This window comes from Macadamia integrifolia, chromosome 12, assembly GCF_013358625.1.
Source record: "Macadamia integrifolia cultivar HAES 741 chromosome 12, SCU_Mint_v3, whole genome shotgun sequence".
NCBI classification, from domain to species: domain Eukaryota; kingdom Viridiplantae; phylum Streptophyta; class Magnoliopsida; order Proteales; family Proteaceae; genus Macadamia; species Macadamia integrifolia.
In genome coordinates, this window is record NC_056568.1 from 15,309,061 (window position 1) to 15,318,911 (window position 9,851).

Sequence of the window (9,851 nt, forward strand, 5' to 3'; positions counted from 1 at the left end):
TCTTGGTATTATCGTATGCCCTTATGGTTTGGGTTGTTGGCCTCATTTCTTCCAAGTTGACACCAATACTCTTTGCTGATCTCAATGGTAGCACATTTAAAGTGGGTCCATTGTCAACAAGAACCTAGGGAACTACTTTGTCAAGGCATTCAACTGTAATTTGGAGAGCCCGATTGTGTTGGGTTTCCTTAGGAAGCTCAGAATCCGAGAATATCTGAGATTGCACTGGATATGTTACTCCTACTATGTGTGCGAGGTGTGTTGGATTTATCTCAATCGGCACTTGCACATTAGCGAGAGACCTCAAGACTGCTTCACGATGTGAAGGGGATGCAATTAACAGTCCCCAAATAGAGATATTTGCCTAGGACTTCTTGAGTTGAACTAAGACTGGGTTTTCTAGCTCTTTCTTTACACTGCTAGTTCTTGCTTCACTAGCCCTTGGCTGCTCTACTGCCAGAGCCTTGCCCTTGTAGTCTTTCCCACTTCTAGTTTTCATCACATTGATTGGTTTTTTCACAATTATCTCGGTGGGATAACTATCTTCATCATCACTGTTGATTAGGGTGATTATCCCCACTATAGAATCATCTTCTTCTGATTCTCGTTTCCCGCTTAGGGAGGGAAGTCGAGGACCTCCACAAATATCCATCGCCCTGGCTCGTAGCTTCTTGACTGCATTGGGAAGCAATTGGAATGCAGTGTCTACCGCCTCTGCGATTGTGTCATCTGGTCCTATTTCCTCTAGATCATCCAATTGCTCCTCGTAGTAAAGATCACTGACGGTAACTTCCCCTAACATTTTGTTAACTTCTTCTACTCTTTCTTGCATTCTCAATGTGTTGAAATACACTTCACACAGTTTTTCTTCCATCTCAAATGTGGAGTATTGTTCATTCATATAAACTTATGTTGGCTCTCTAGATTCCCCCCTCATTCTCTGAATCTGATGTAGAATCATCTCCCTTTATGCATAGGGAAGGGTAAATTCCACTTGTTGGATCAGCTATTAGGTCATCATTGCTAATGGCGTAGACTAAGAAATATGTCGGATGTTCTGGTGAGTAATATTCTGAGTCATCATCATAATCATTGTACCAAGTCCCTTGGTAGTCATCCCAGTATTGATACCCATCATCATCTCAAGAATCACAGTCATCTCCATCCTTCTCATTTTCATTTTCATCCTCATTGTCATCGCCATCATCCTCTTCTTTGCTGATTTCACTCCCACTTGATTCTTCATCAGATTCCTCAGAACCATCAAATTCTCTAGCATCCAAACACTCGTAATATTCAAAGCGTACGGACCGAAAGATCTACATAGGGTTGGTCCTATCATTACTAGCTCAAAGTTGGACCAATCCTGACTCATCATCCTCAGTGTCACTTTCTATGGGGATTAAGAAAGTATATTCTTTGATCTGCTCCACTATGGCCAATGTGGTTACTGCTTTGAGAAGATCAGTTGTAATCTCTTCAATTACCTCTAGATTGTCTTCTAAAGTTACAGCATGCTGAATTAGAGAAGTGGGATCACTCTCCTGGTCTTCCCCTAATGCATTTACTGACCCTGTTGATGAAGTCATCTCTGGGGAATCTGGTAGTGCAAGCATATCCTTCCAATCGTACCCATCCGTCCATCCTTCTTTTGGGTTATACACTAAACCTTGAGAATGGGATTGGTATAAAGGTGATGAGGGATATGAAGTGGGATGATATGAAGCTGATGTAATGTGAGAAATAGGGTATAAAGATTGGGGGTGATAGGATGAAGAGTTCCTCTACTTTGATGGTGGGGGAAAGGTCAATGTTATGGCTGAGGCTGATAATATGGTAGAGCCTGATAATGTGGCAGAGGCTGGTAATGCGGTGCGGTGGATTCTTTTGATAATGAGGGATGGATGGGGGTCACCTGATCTTCTGACTCTTTCTCTGATGATTCTCTTCTTCTGGGGGCTCTTATGACTCCAGCACTTTGATGATTTTCCTATAAGCATGGGTATTCATACGATTCTTCTAAGTTCTAGGTGTAATGAGTTGAGTAGGGTCACTCTCTGTAGTTTCTTCATCCAGATTATTCACATGATCGGGGAGTGGATTCATTTTGACATTTGGAGGTTGTTTGATCTTAACCTCAATGGTTCCACTATTTACCAAGTCCTGAATTACATGCTGTAAACCCAAACATCTTTTAATATTGTGCCCCTTCTGAGTGTGGTAGGCACAATACTCATGATCCCTATACCAAGCTAGAGGAGGGTTGTTGAGCACTCTTGGAGCCACTGTCCCTAGCAATCCTTGCTTCTTTAACTTATCATATGTGGCTGTTATGGGCATTCCTAGATCAAAAAGCTACCTTCTTGGGTGAGGAGCCTTTTGAGCGGTTGCATCTGCTTGTATTATGAAGGGCTGTGAAGAAGTGGCTAGTGAGACTGACTGCTGAACTACACTTACCATATTAGTTTTCAGACCCTTTCCCTGTCCGACTCGGGTGTTCTTGCTTGCATCTTGGTGGGATCCTTGATACTGGGCCTCTCTCAGAATTCTATTCTCCACCCATGTGCCGGTGGCTATCAAGGCATCAAAAGTTTACAAATGCTGATAGTAAAGAACATCATAATAGGGCTTTGACAAGTTCTCTATTAACATCTCTACGTGCTCTGCTTCTGAAGGCCTATCTGCCATCTTGGTGGCGTTGTCTCTGAATCTCATCAAGAAGGGGGTGAATCATTCCTTAGGCTACTGCCTCAACATCTTAAGCTTTCGACATTTCACATCCACCTCAGTATTGTAGGAGTATTGTTTTGTGAAGGCCTTCACCACCCTCGCCCAATTTTGAGTTTGTGATGACTCCAACTATGTGAGCCACCTCAGTGCTGGTCCCGATCGGGTTAACATAAAGGCTTGCCCCATCTGGTTATCTACTTGTTGCCACGACTTGGCGATGCTGAGGAAGACCTTGAGATGAGCCTTGGGGTCTTCTGACCAATTAAATCTATCAGTCTGCCGCTTAAATTTTCTAGAATTCCTGTTCCAGAGAAGAAACTCATTTCCTCAGAATCCACTACTTGAACTTCTGAGCCTTTTTCTGCTCGAATCATGCTCTCTAACTTCTTTAACTACTCTCTGTGCCTCCTTTCTTTCTCCATCTCCGGAGGCTAAAAGCGAACGTGTGCTACAAATTCCTCTTCTTCATCTTCAATCACTAACCTAGGAGGAGGGACCCTGGAATAGGCCCCTCATTGACTATTCAGCTAGGTAGGTGAAGATCCTCTGTGACCGGTTGGTCAGACGTACTCTGGTTCCCCTGAGTTAGCTCGAAAAGAATTCCCACAATGACCTATAGCTCCATTCTAGTCTACATCTCTTGTTGCCAGTGCCTACTCATTCCTGGGATCAGCTCTGGGAGGGTTCTGAAGTGTATACAGTATCTGAGCTATCCCTCTTTTGACTTCAGCCATTTCTGCCTACAAGGTCTCCATGGGATAGACCCAAGCCTATTTGGGTGTTTCTATGTTGGGTGGATCCATGCTTATGGGGCTGTAATCACTTGGTAGTAGATAATCTCGAAGAGATGATGGAGGTGATTTTGGATTTAGGCGAGTTAACCAATTACCTTGACGTGTCCAAAGGGACCATAGTGAATACTTGAGATATGGAATTGTGCCTGAACCGAAAGTGCTTTATTTTAGGATTCTTGAATTCCCAGCCCCTTGTTCACGCATTCATCAAATTAATAACCAATGATTCATCCAAAGTCAGTTCGCTAAATGGTAGAGGGTGGATAGGGTTTGATGCCCTTAGTCCACCCAATGCCATAAGCGGGAAGTTCATACAAATGGCTTGTTGAGAATATTCCCATAAGACATTCCATGTAATAAAGTCATACTTTTCTTACTCTGTTCACACTAGGTGTCCTTCCTCCTGATTTCCTTGGGACTTAACGTGACTCTGGCGGGATCACCCCTAAGTCATGTATCTGGACTTTTTCCTTAAGGAGGAGGGATACCTTTTATCTGAAACCCACTTTAGAAAAGCAATTCTTTACGATGGGAATATAGTGTAGGAACATCCTTTTTAAGACCGCAAACAAGTTCTATAATTAGCATATGGCACTCCTAGCTTCTTCATCTATTTTCTACATGATGCGAGCATGCTGTGGATGCAATAGGATCGATAAGGTTTCCTTGACAGGATCTATATACGTAAGGTACGTGATCCTTTTGATATACCCATAGGTATGAGATCAAGGGGTGACTTCTTTGCCTATTACTCATGATTACACACAAGGTTAAGCAATTGGCCATGGGGCAGTGGAACCATGAGTGATTGTGTGCAAAAGTATAATGTAGGGTAACCATCATTCATTGTCAAAATTCTATAAAGTGCTTGGACCTCCCCGAGGGTGCTGGCACAAATACAACATCCTTGCCGTTTGATGATACCCTCCACTCTTGCATATGAAGTGGGTATCATTTACTCTCAGAGTACTCTCCATGACATGCACTGACCTCCCCGAGGGTGTAGCATGATAGAGAGTCACTCGCCAAATGATTTCACTTCGAGCACAATGCATGATGTGGTTAGCGAATACAATTACAAATATGGGGTTAGCCAAACATGTTTTCAAACAAATGTGGTGGAAAATGTTCTTGCATTTGAAGGTAGCATCTAGTATTGGTAGCTTGACATTTATCCCCAGTGGACTTGCCACTGTGAGGGTAGAGGCTGGAGATGGATCCCCATCCTCTCTACTCTCTCTCTCTTCACCTTCATGTGAGGGGGAGGGGTTTGAGTTGTATGTGCTTCGCTTACAGGACCCACACCGTCGTATCACCGCTTGGAGATACGTGGAGGCCTCTTTTGCAAGAGTGTAAAATTCATCATTTGAGATGGGGATTTTAATGATGGTCCAATTTGGGGATCGAGATCATTCAAACAGGGTTTGGAGTCACCACCTAGGGTTATGGGCCTAGGACCCAGGGGTGGGCCTGATTCCTGAGAAAAGGGCCCAAAATTTGGTCTGGTCCAGAGATTTGGGGTAAGTGTCAGGTTACAGAGTTGGGAAGGTGTTAAGCACCCAATTTGCCTTGTTCAACCGGTCTTCTTGCTAGATTTTTGAGAATGAACATTTTCCATAATTATTACTATTCTATATTTATGACTAAGTTATCACATATATATACATTAATTGAATTCAATCTACTATATACACTAAGACAAGGTATGTTCAAAGTCTACATTATGACAAGTTGGTTGAAAAGTTTTACCTGAACTTAATCCCTATTTCGGGTCAAGAGGAGTGGGCCCCTGATTGGTACCAGCTCAGACTGTCATTCGTGTTCTCTTAGCTCAGGGGAAGATGGTCTTGACCTCAAACTTCTTTTCTTGAGAGATGTTGATTGTGATGGTATCTAGACAAAGTTCCGGCTAGGAACAGTAGCTTTCAAATTTGGATTTGGACAAAGCTTCAGCTAGGGAAGGCTATTTCCAAATTTGGGTAGAGGTGGCACTCCGACTGAGCTTTTGCTAGGGATAGGCTAAGGGAGGGCTAGGCTGAGGTGGCACTTCAGCAGAGCTTCCACTATGAATGGCTATTTCTAGAAATATTCCAAGGACACTCGGATAGAGATTCAACTAGAAAAGGCTATTTCTGGGCTTGGAATTAGGTGGCACTCCGGTAGAGCATCCACTGGGGATAGGCTAAGGGAGGGCTAGGCTGAGGTGGCACTTCGGCAAAGCTTCCACTGGAATGGCTATTTTTGGATAGATTCTAGGGAAACACGAACAGGGATTTGGCTAGGAACGGCTATTTCTGAAAAGAAACGGGCTAACCTAAAAATGGATTTAAGAACTCCAAAGTCTCAAAGAACACTTTGAAGATCAAAATAGAGTTTCAGATCTTAATGAAGATCTCTTCGTAGACCTAAAGAACCTAAAAAAAAGGGGGGGGTTTCTATCTTAGGAATGCTCAAGAATGCTCAAGAATGCTCAAGAACACTCAAGAACACTCAAGGGAGGTTGCTCCAGAACATACTATTTTTGGCTAAAAACTGGATCTAATTAAGAATTTAGATTGAAGACCTTCAAGATCCCAAAGTACCCTTCAAAGATCCGAATGAGTTTTTAGATCTTGAAAAAGATCGCTCCAAAGATCATAAGAAAATCAAGAGGGGGAGAAAAATTTCACTCTAAAAGGGGATTCAGGTGTCTGTTGGTGTCTTTTTCTAAGGGAGGGGGTATTTATAGTTTTTTTCAACCAAATAGGAGAGGAGGAATCCCCTTATCTAGTGGATGAAAGGGGGGCTCTTTGCCTAAAGTGAAAATATAGGATTTTGTCCAATGGGTAAAGGGGGGTTGAAGGAAAAAATGGGTGGGGAGGGCTTTTGTCCAGTGGGTAAAAAGGGGTTTTCAGAAAAAATGGGAAGAGAGAAATTTTAGCCTGGAAAAGGTGATTTTTGGAAAAAGCCAAAAAAAAGGGAGGAGAGAGAAATTTTAGCCAGAAAATGTAGTTTTTAGAAAAGCGAGAGGGGAGAGAAGGTTTTGCTAAAAAAGGCAGTTTTTAGAAAAGTAAGAATAGAGAGAAGGTTTGGCTAGAAATGGTAGCTTTCAAAAAAGCAGGAGGAGAGAGAAAGGTTTACCAGAAAAAGTAGTTTTTAGAAAAATGAGAGGAGAAAGAAAGTTTTCTCAAAAAAGGCAAATTTCAAAAAAGTGGGAGGAGAGAGAAGGTTTTGCCAGAAAAGGTAGTTTTTGCAAAAGCGGGAGAAGAGAGAAGGTTTTGTCGAAAAAGGCAGTTTTCAAAAAAATGGGAGGAGAGAGAATTTTTTGTCGAGGGTGTTGGTGATGTCATGGGTGTGCGAATCCATGGGTATACGGGTAATGTGCACTACAGAAGCGTGCACGTGCAGGTGTGCGGGCAATGTGCACAGTGTGCAGGCACAATGTCCATGGCGTAAAGGCACAGTGTGCACGACGTGCGGGCATAGTGTACAAAGCATGTGGCAGGTGCCTGCACAGTGTGTGGTGGAGCCGCGCACAGTGTGCAGCCAGGTTGGGCTGGTTGGCAAGCTAGCTGGGTGGCTGGTCATGCACGCTGAAAAAAATGTGTTTTTCTAGGGAAGGTTACGGGAGATCCATCAGTCTGATTTTGGGGTACCATATATCGTCAGAATTGTATTTTCGAGCACTATCCATCTATACGGTCATCTTAACCAGATTCCTTCGGATATAAAAATCCAAAATTAGACCCCTTCCCTCCCACGTGGCGATTTCTAGGGTTTCAAACCTGGGAGTATTTTGAGGTTATTTGGGTAGGTAGGGGATGAATTTTATGGTGTTTGGATTAGGTGTGGGATTCTTCCTAGTTTCCAGTGGGACTATCTGTGTGCGCGGCATATGTACGGGAAGGCGTGATTTTACGGGGATGATTGTCGGAGATCCATTGGCCCAATTTTGACGTATCATATATTATCGAAATCATGTTTCTGAGCACTATTTATCTGCATTGTCATCTTGACCAAATTCCTTCATATATAAAAATTCAAAATTAGACCTTCCTCTCTCCCGTATGGGGATTTTCAAGGTTTTAGGTAGGGCAATGTTTCCATCAGCATCTCTGTCAATCGGAAGTCGAAAGTCGCTTCCAAGATCCATATTTCATCATAGCCAGAGGAGGGTGACAAAATTTGGTGTCTACTAGATGCTTATTTACTTTGCATGATAGCTCGTTATGTTCTCTGCACTCCTGGGCATGGTGCACCATCTTTTCTGATTGAGGTAGTAAAACAGTTGAAGAAGGGAGGTGACATTGTCCCAACAGTTCTTGCAGAAACGTTCAAGGGATTTGTTGACATGAGCTATGGCCATAGATTCGGACTAGATCATTATTAGGGGAGTCCTGCTACTTTTCAGATTTGGCTCCTCGAGAAACTGAAGCTCATTATACCATTAAGGGGAAGCCCACTTCGAGTTTTTTGTTACCGGGATAAGAGAGAAGTTTTGGAATTCAACCTTATCACCAATTGGGAAAAGTACCTACAGGAAAGGACTGTGCAGGATATCGCATGGAGGTGCCCAAGGAAGCCAGAAGAAGGTTTTCTGATGAAGACTCCTAGCCACAACTATGTCAGATTGATGGGATTGACTCACGCGTCCTTTTATTTGCTTATATGCATCAGCCGACAACATGGACTTGAGGAGACGGACCCTGAAGAGTTAGTGAACTTTCACCTACCTCAAGAATTGTCTCCCCACCTTGTTATTTACCTATCCCGTTTGTGGTAGGAAAGTTGTCCCCTTTTTCATGAAATTCACTTGGTAATCGAATGAGGAAGTATTTGGATTTTTGTGTTATCCCGATTATTCTAATCATGACTTGAGTTATGGAATTGATTGTGCCTAAGCATTGCAAGCAAAAAAAAAAGGGAAGAAAGATTTTCTTTGTGCCAAAAGTAAAAGGAACGAAAAAAGAAAGAAAATATCCATGTGTTTGTGTTTTCAGGAAATACAGGAACAAATCCCTATGGGTTAGAAGTCATCATCTGAACCATAATCTGAACCGTCCTCATGAAGCACTAGGGAATCCACAGATGCTACTCCAACCTGCTACAGCCTCTGGGTCAGGTCCTCAATCAGTGTACCCTACCGGGCAATCTCTTGATCCTTGGCAACTATCACCTCACATAGGCCATAGTGCATCCTCCTAATCTCAGCATAGACCTCCGGGGACACGTGAGAAAGAGCATATCAGCCAAAGGAAGTCAAGAATTAATTGGAAAATGATCAGATACTCACATAATCATAAGGAATAGGCAGCCCAAGGGAAGCGTCTACATCTGTGTTCGGCTCCAAAAGATGAGGGAGACTGGGGTTGGCCGCGTTGGGATAGGTCCAGGTAGGGAAGCCACAAAAGGGGACGTTAGCAACCCTGAGAGACCTGCCGGCACTGGTAGAGGGTCCTGTTTGTGAAGGATTGGTAGCACTGGCATGCGATTGAACAATAGAAGGATCTACATGTCTCACTCTCCCCTGAAAGAACATTAGTCAAGACCAAAACAAGGAAGAATCTGCAAGAAATATTGAAGAAAGGGCAATATACCACTGGACCATTGGGATCGAGAGGGGTGCACACTGTCTCCTTCTCCAGGAAGGCTCCATACTCCCTATCCAGATCAAGAAAGGAGTCCTCCCATACTCCATTAGTTAAACACTTCATCTCATCTGTAGGGACAATCTCTCAACAATGCATAGTGGGTGGAGGAAGACCGGGAGAAGGGCATGGATCAATGTCTAACCATTGGAGTACTACTCTCTCTCCTAAGTAGCAGGCATGGCCCCACGTGCCCTGGAAAAGGACTTGATTCTCAGACAATTGATGAGCCAAGGCGACTCTCTCAAAATCTAGAAACACAAGGTCTCCAAGTAACCTACACAACTAAGGAAGGGTAAGTACAGCATTAGGCAAATAGAATTTCAGCGTCAGACATGGCATACCTCAGTGAGATCGTTCAAAAGAGAATTAGCAATGGCCCCTGGAGGATGTGCAGATCTCTCAGTAGGAGTGGCAACTTCCTGTGAAAGTATAGTGGTACGTCAATTGTCCTTAAGTTGCATCATAGCAAAGGCTAAGGTAGAAAAGGGATCACGACTCAAAACCTGGGACTGCAATTGGTCAAACTCCACATTCATACCTTCAAGAAAGTCATAGACCCTGATCTTATCCTCTCACTTTTGAAGCTTCATAACATCTTCAAGGGTGGAAGGAGTATACTCCTTATAGAAATTCAACGCAGTCCATAGTGTTCACAACTCATAGTAGTACTATGACAGAGTGAGCCCTCTTTACCTCA